The 7,239-nt window shown below is 37.1% G+C and overlaps 1 long non-coding RNA gene across 1 annotated transcript in view; it reads left to right on the top strand.

The window, feature by feature from the left end:
- The first annotated feature begins 359 nt into the window (after positions 1-359).
- The window catches only part of LOC111083241, a 14,871-nt gene continuing 7,991 nt past the window's right edge, over positions 360-7,239 (top strand). The window contains exon 1 of the long non-coding RNA XR_002608894.1: positions 360-870. This is a non-coding gene — a long non-coding RNA (uncharacterized LOC111083241). The remainder of the gene's footprint in view (positions 871-7,239) is intronic.

The raw sequence follows: 7,239 nt of genomic DNA, 5'->3' as shown, positions 1-7,239 counted from the left end.
AGGCTTCCCACGACCCCGAAGTTCCCGGGCTAGAAGGGTTGAGGCTGATGCCGACACGCCCACGGGGTTCAGCAAGCAGATGGTGGTTGTGTGAGTAAAAGGGTTAAAGTTTTTCTTTCCACCGCTATGAGAGAGAAGAATGAAAGGAAGAAGGGGGAAAGGCTACAAAAGAACAACTGAAAACGGGTTTACTGGTACAGCATCTAAGGTATACGGTGTGTGTGTGTGTGTGTATGTATTTAACGATAGTGAGTCCAGACCGTAGAAAGCCGTGTGTGAATGTGTGCTGTCGTTTATGATAATGACCGCAGTCTGTTACGTCATTACGGCCTCTCGGCTGGGCCAGAAGCCCGCCACTAATGAAAGAGGGCTCGTGGCGTGCACGGACGCCGGTTAGTAGCGACAGAAAAACTTGTCTGGACGACCCGATCCGAATGCAACCGTTAGGAAGAAAGTCTCATCTGGCTCGCTCTCACACGACTGAAATCAGTGTATTGGACACGTGGTTCGGAGAAGTGTTGGTTTTTATTACTTGGCTTGACTGATGGATACAACAGCGATAGCCAGTGGTAAAGTTAGCCGAGAATATTTGTTAAAGATAACAAGAGGCGGCCATGTTGGTGTGATGACGTCATTCTGAGAAGGAAGGGTTGATATGTGAAACTGAGCATCCTGGGAAATCATAAAGGAGAGTGACGAGCTACGAAACTAAATTTTGATTCGCTTTTTTTTTTTTAAGTTTATCTTTATGGCACAGACTTCAAGTTTTAATATGTGTAGCGATAGACTTCATTATTAGAAAATGTTTCATAACAATGTCGACGTCATATGGCGAAAGATGTCCAATCAGCTTCTCGAAACTCCACCATCGTAAGTTTTAATGTATATATTAATATACATATACATTGTGTATATTAATACACAATATTGTACTTCGGTTAAAAATAATTCTCTGTTCATAATATATATATATAATAAACTAAATATGCAAATACTATGTTTTAATTCCTTAAGGTTTATTAGTTTGATTTCAAAATATAATTTCAATTATTTGATATTATAATAATACGTTATCTCTGGATTGTTAGATCTTACGTTAAGGCTTAGTTCAGGTTGAATAGGTGTTCTCTAGATTGTTAGATCTTACATTAAGGCTTAGCTCAGGTTAAATAGGTGTTCTCTGGATTGTTAGATCTTACGTTAAGGCTTAGTTCAGGTTAAATAGGTGTTCTCTAGATTGTTAGATCTTACGTTAAGGCTTAGTTCAGGTTAAATAGATGTTCTCTGGATTGTTAGATCTTACATTAAGGCTTAGCTCAGGTTAAATAGGTATTATCTGGATTGTTAGATCTTACGTTAAGGCTTAGCTCAGGTTAAATAGGTGTTCTCTGGTTTGTTAGATCTTACATTGAGGCTTAGTTTAGGTTAAATAAGTGTTTCATTTTCAACCAAACTTTGTACTTAACTTAAGAGAAATTACTCCTGTTAGTATACTTTGAGTAAGATGTAAAATAAGCGTGGAGTTGACCTTGATATAGAATAAACGAAACGCCATACGAGACGTAGTAACATTATAACAACATCTATCTACATAACTGTTTTTGATATCATCACGTTATAACAACTTCAGTTGATATTTTTATCAGTTTGCTATCAGTGAAACTGCGAGCTAAGAACAGTTGCATGCTTTATAAATTGTAATTAATACTGCTAGAAATATATTACGATATTATTGTTGTTGTTGTTGTTTTTCTTCTTCTTTTGTTTGAATGAAATCATAATTTAACGAAAAGTTGTGTTACTTACGTGCACAAAGAATTTGTCACTTTTCTGTGAAGTTTTTCAATAAACTGTTTCTTATATTTTTACGGACTTACAACGCTAAAGTTCGGAGTTCGAATCCTCACGGTGCGCCAAAAAAAAACATTTTGTAACTACTTCAGTGTTTTTTTGTTTGTACATTTTACCTGTTAGTTAGTTGTAACTACGTTAGTCACGCTAGGGCTTTCTCTCTCTTGGTAACAAGCAGCTTCACAACGTACGAGTAATAAAAGATTTAATGACTAATCTTAGGAAGATGTTTTTGTTTTTTTTTAAGACCAAGGTGACATCAGGTGTTCAAAGGTATCATTATCAGTTTTATATATCACTAATTCAAGTCCAATAAAGCTAATTAAATGAACGTAGGATTACACTTGGCTCATACATAATGTTAAAATGGCTGTCCTAATATAGGCCATAAAACAGCCATTAAGTTCTACGTTAAATAAAAGACATAATATATGTAGTTAATTTTGGACCACCCTGTATATTTGGTGATAAAATAAACCAAGCACGAGGATACGTAGGTTTAACGTAGATCATATACCAGTGATATTTTTGTTGGAAATAGAGGACAGGTATTGAACTTCGAATCATATTATCTTCTGATGAATCCACTATTCTGTCTCACTACTTACTATATTTTACACCAGAATGTAGAGGTTTCGTAGGAGAGAGTCTTTTACAGAAAGGGGAGAATCCTTGGTCGCTATGTGTAGCTTATAGTAATTACTATTATCCCTAAGACGTGTTGTCAGGTTACGACAAGGTTTTTAAGACTTGTTGTCAGGTTTACGGTAAGGTTTTTAAGACGTGTTGTCAGGTTTACGGTAAGGTTTTTAAGACGTGTTGTCAGGTTTACGGTAAGGTTTTTAAGGCTTATTATCAAGTAACGGCAAGGTTTTTAAGAAGTGTTGTCAGGTTTACGGTAAGGTTTTTAAGGCTTGTTATCAAGTTAAGGCAAGGTTTTTAAGGCTTGTTATCAAGTTACGGCAAGGTTTTTAAGGCTTGTTATCAAGTTAAGGCAAGGTTTTTAAGGCTTGTTATCAAGTTAAGGCAAGGTTTTTAAGGCTTGTTGTCAGGTTTACGGTAAGGTTTTTAAGACCTGTTGTCAGGTTTACGGCAAGGTTTTTAACGCTTGTTATCAAGTTACGGCAAGGTTTTTAAGACCTGTTGTCAGGTTTACGGTAAGGTTTTTAAGACGTGTTGTCAGGTTTACGGTAAGGTTTTTAAGACTTGTTGTCAGGTTTACGGTAAGGTTTTAAGACGTGTTGTCAGGTTTACGGTAAGGTTTTAAGGCTTGTTATCAAGTTAAGGCAAGGTTTTTAAGGCTTGTTATCAAGTTAAGGCAAGGTTTTTAAGACTTGTTGTCAGGTTTACGGTAAGGTTTTTAAGACGTGTTGTCAGGTTTACGGCAAGGTTTTTTGAGGTAGTTTCTTCATCGAAGGAATACCATTTAAAAACCTTTAAAATCTTAAAAACAACAACATTGAATTATAATTTATAGAAGGAATAATTCCAACCTCTTTTATCGTGCAAATTCACACGACCAAACAAATATGATAAACGTTTAAAAAGCAAAAATTTTAAATAAATATAATCAATTGTTTGACAAAAGTCTGTGTGCGTGCGCGCTTACTTAAAACTGGCGAACCGCTGGACCGATTGTCACCAAGGCTAGCATTAACTTTTGGCTCTTCCCTGAGAGTATACGAATTTTCTTCCAAACTCAACACGTTTGTTTTCTGTCTGTGATACGATTCGGATATGACTATTTTGAGTATTTACATAAAAAAAAAACGTCTTTCTAGAAACAATAAACACGTTTCTTAGAAACTCAGACTGACGAATCAGGTTTCGAATTTCTGCGGTATCGCAAAATACTCCCTTCCCATACTGTAAGTTGTGAGTGCGTTACAAGAGTCACAGTCAATTCCTTAGCGTGGATGGCGAGTGGTAGGGTGCTGTTAACTGGCTGTCTACCCCTCTGGTCAGTAGTTAAAAATCTACCCACTTCCCATACTGTAAGTTGTGGGTGCGTTACAAGAGTCACAGTCAATTCCTTAGCGTGGATGGCGAGTGGTAGGGTGCTGTTAACTGGCTGTCTACCCCTCTGGTCAGTAGTTAAAAATCTACCCACTTCCCATACTGTAAGTTGTGGGTGCGTTACAAGAGTCACAGTCAATTCCTTAGCGTGGATGGCGATTGGTAGGGTGCTGTTAACTGGCTGTCTACCCTCTGGTCAGTAGTTAAAAATCAGGGACAGTGGCATATAGCCTTAGTAGCTTTGCCAAACATGACTGATTAAACGTACCGTCGCTTGGAAACAAGACTTCTGCATAGAAACTGATGAAACCAAATATCTGACCATAAATCTATAAAAATTTAAATGACGATTCACATCCCCAGTGGCTCAGCGGTACGTCTGAAGTCTTACAGCGCTAAAAACCTTGTTTGTTTGTTTTTTGAATTTCGCGCAAAGCTACAAGAGGGCTATCTGCGCTAGCCGTCCCTAATTTAACAGTGTAAGAGTAGAGGGAAGGCAGCTAGTCATCCCCACCCACCGCCAACTCTAGGGCTACTCTTTTACCAACGAATAGTGGGATTGACTGTCAGATTATAACACCCCCACGGCTGAAAGGGCGAGCATGTTTGGTGTGACGGGGATTCGAACCCGCGACCTTCAGATTGCGAGTCGAGTGCCGTATCCACCTGGCCATGCCGGGCCCTATACCCTTGTGGGGCACAGCACAGATAACTCATTATGTAGCTTCGTGCTTAGCGACAGACAAACAAACACATCGTAACCATTCTCACTGATTCTTTACTTGCTAGTAAATGTATATTTTGGGTAAGTTTCAAACTTGGTCTTGTGTTAAGCGAATATAAATATATTTAACGTTTCGGGTAATGCTGTAACGTTATCTTCAGCTTACCGATATAAATATATTTAACGTTTCGGGTAATGCTGTAAAGTTATCTTCAACTTACAGACATAAATATATTAACGTTTCGGGTAATGCTGTAACGTTATCTTCAACTTACAGATATCAATACACTTAACGTTTCGGGTAATGCTGTAACGTTATCTTCAACTTACAGACATAAATATATTTAACGTTTCGGGTAATGCTGTAACGTTATCTTCAACTTACAGATATAAATATATTTAACGTTTCGGGTAATGCTGTAGCGTTATCTTCAACTTACAGATATAAATATATTTAACGTTTCGGGTAATGCTGTAACGTTATCTTCAACTTACAGACAATAAAGTAAGTTTATCCTGATTTTCACTGAAAACTATATACGTATATATCATACGAAACGAATTACAAATTTTGTAATAACTCTGTATGTGAGTAAGATCAGATGGAGGTAGAGATAGACGGATATAATAAGAAGTTCCTGAAGAGGTTAAGCCTAGTTTCCGGCGGAATACATGGCGTTTCCTGTATGTAGAATATTTCCCCTGATGAACTAACACCGGCATGACGTTGATTGTAAGTTATCCTGTATGTCTTGGGCTTAACTGTTTTTGTTTCTCTTGTGTATTTTAACAATACAGGAAGTTTGTTACATTTATTTGTCGCGAGGATAAGTCTGAATACAAGTGCTTCAAACCAAAGAGTGCTTGGATATATGCCAAACTTTATCGTTCAGGAATGTACGTGTGGAACAACATCACATCCCCATTTCATTATTGCTCTGGAAATTTAGTAAAAACTTAACAAAAAAAAACATCACATAAATTCAACCCACGGCCATAAGCCTTTTCGTATACTTGAAAGTGGATTTCTATAGTTTTGATATTGTGGGTATTAACAATTTATAGATCAAATTAAGTGTTAAATTAAAATTAAACGTTAGGCCAATCAATGTTCGGGTGTCATTTCCAGCATGCGAGGTTTCCTAACGTTGATCTCAGATATTATTTCATGAAAGAGTAAATTTCATTGGCTGGGAAATAGACACTCGGGAATTATTTTGTGAAAGAGTAACTTTCATTGGCTGGAAGACGGACACGCCTGAGCATCAGCTGTTTCTTACGCTCTTTTTTTTTTTCTTGTAGTTTTATGAACGATTTTCATGTGTGGTACAAATCTGTTCTCAACTGTTAATGACTCAGTCTTTTCTTCCGCTTTAATTGCTCACAAAACGGCCAGTTTTCTACAAACTCTTGCTGTTGTTTTTCTGCTTAGACGAGAATCTGTCATTCTTTCGATAGGCGTCACTGTCTTAGATACACATGATCTCATGAAGCTGTAAATAGACCGGAAATAAACTGAATATTTTAATCAAAGGATCAAACTTCTTATTTCTTTGTCAAGTATAAAGAATGCAGAGAAACATTTGAATTTTGTTAGCTGACTTCACAAAGGTTAGCGTGCGCAGAATGTGAATCAGAGGGTTTATGGTTCGCGTATCGTTGCCGAAAAAAAAAAAGTGCACCACGCTCATGTCTATCACTCCAAATTTAGGGACAACTACACAACGGTTATCTACACTAGATAAGCAGGTATTAAGCACCACTCACCATCAACTGTTGGATTATTCATGTCACACCGAATAGTGGGATTTGACCGTCACTCTGATAACGCATCCATGTCCCCAAAATGCCAAACGCGATTTAATTTTTTGCCATAACGGGACTCGAACCCCTAAATCTCAACACCACAATTCGGTACGCTAACCGCTGTACTAGACTAGGCCCGCGAAATTAAATTAATCTATTACTTACAAGTTTTGTTTTCCAGTCATGCCTCTGGTTTTTAAATCAAATATTAACGATAAACTATGTATTTATTTTCGGAAGGTTTGTTCATGGAAATAAGTTCTATATGATATATATATATACATTTACATACCTTTCCTACACCTTAGTGATTTTTAAAACCGACATTTTCATGTTCATCCAACATCGATAGTAATTGATTTCTAAACACTTAAGTATCACGAAACTTTACAGATGTTGCTATAAACCGACTAGATAAAGATGGCGGCAAATTGCTTGTCGCCCACGTTTTGAAGTTTACCAGGAAAATTAATTACTTTTGGAACGCTGTTCATAACTAAATTTACTTCTGCAACTAATCGTGTGGTTGGAAAATTCAAACTGACGCCTTCAGAGTAGTACAAAATAGTAAGATCAAAACGGTTAGCAAATTTTACTAAAAAAAAATAAAACAACAACAACAACCCCTTAGAGCTTTCGATAATGTGAAGATTTCTTCGTCAGGAACTTTAGGGTTTTCAATTTTTTTTTTAGGTGAAAATCCTCGGAACTTGACCTGAGAATGTTGTTTGATATAATGCAGCATTTCCCAAACATGAGAAGTCTTGCAGTTGTGGTAGCCGAGTCTGCCCGTTTGTTGTAAGGGTTAGGATTGCTTAGTATTACTCTAACATTAGGAGTGT

Source organism: Limulus polyphemus, unplaced genomic scaffold (assembly GCF_000517525.1).
Source record: "Limulus polyphemus unplaced genomic scaffold, Limulus_polyphemus-2.1.2 Scaffold8721, whole genome shotgun sequence".
NCBI classification, from domain to species: Eukaryota; Metazoa; Arthropoda; class Merostomata; order Xiphosura; family Limulidae; genus Limulus; species Limulus polyphemus.
Note: the sequence above shows the minus strand (reverse complement) of the source record. Positions and strands in the feature narration are given on the sequence as shown.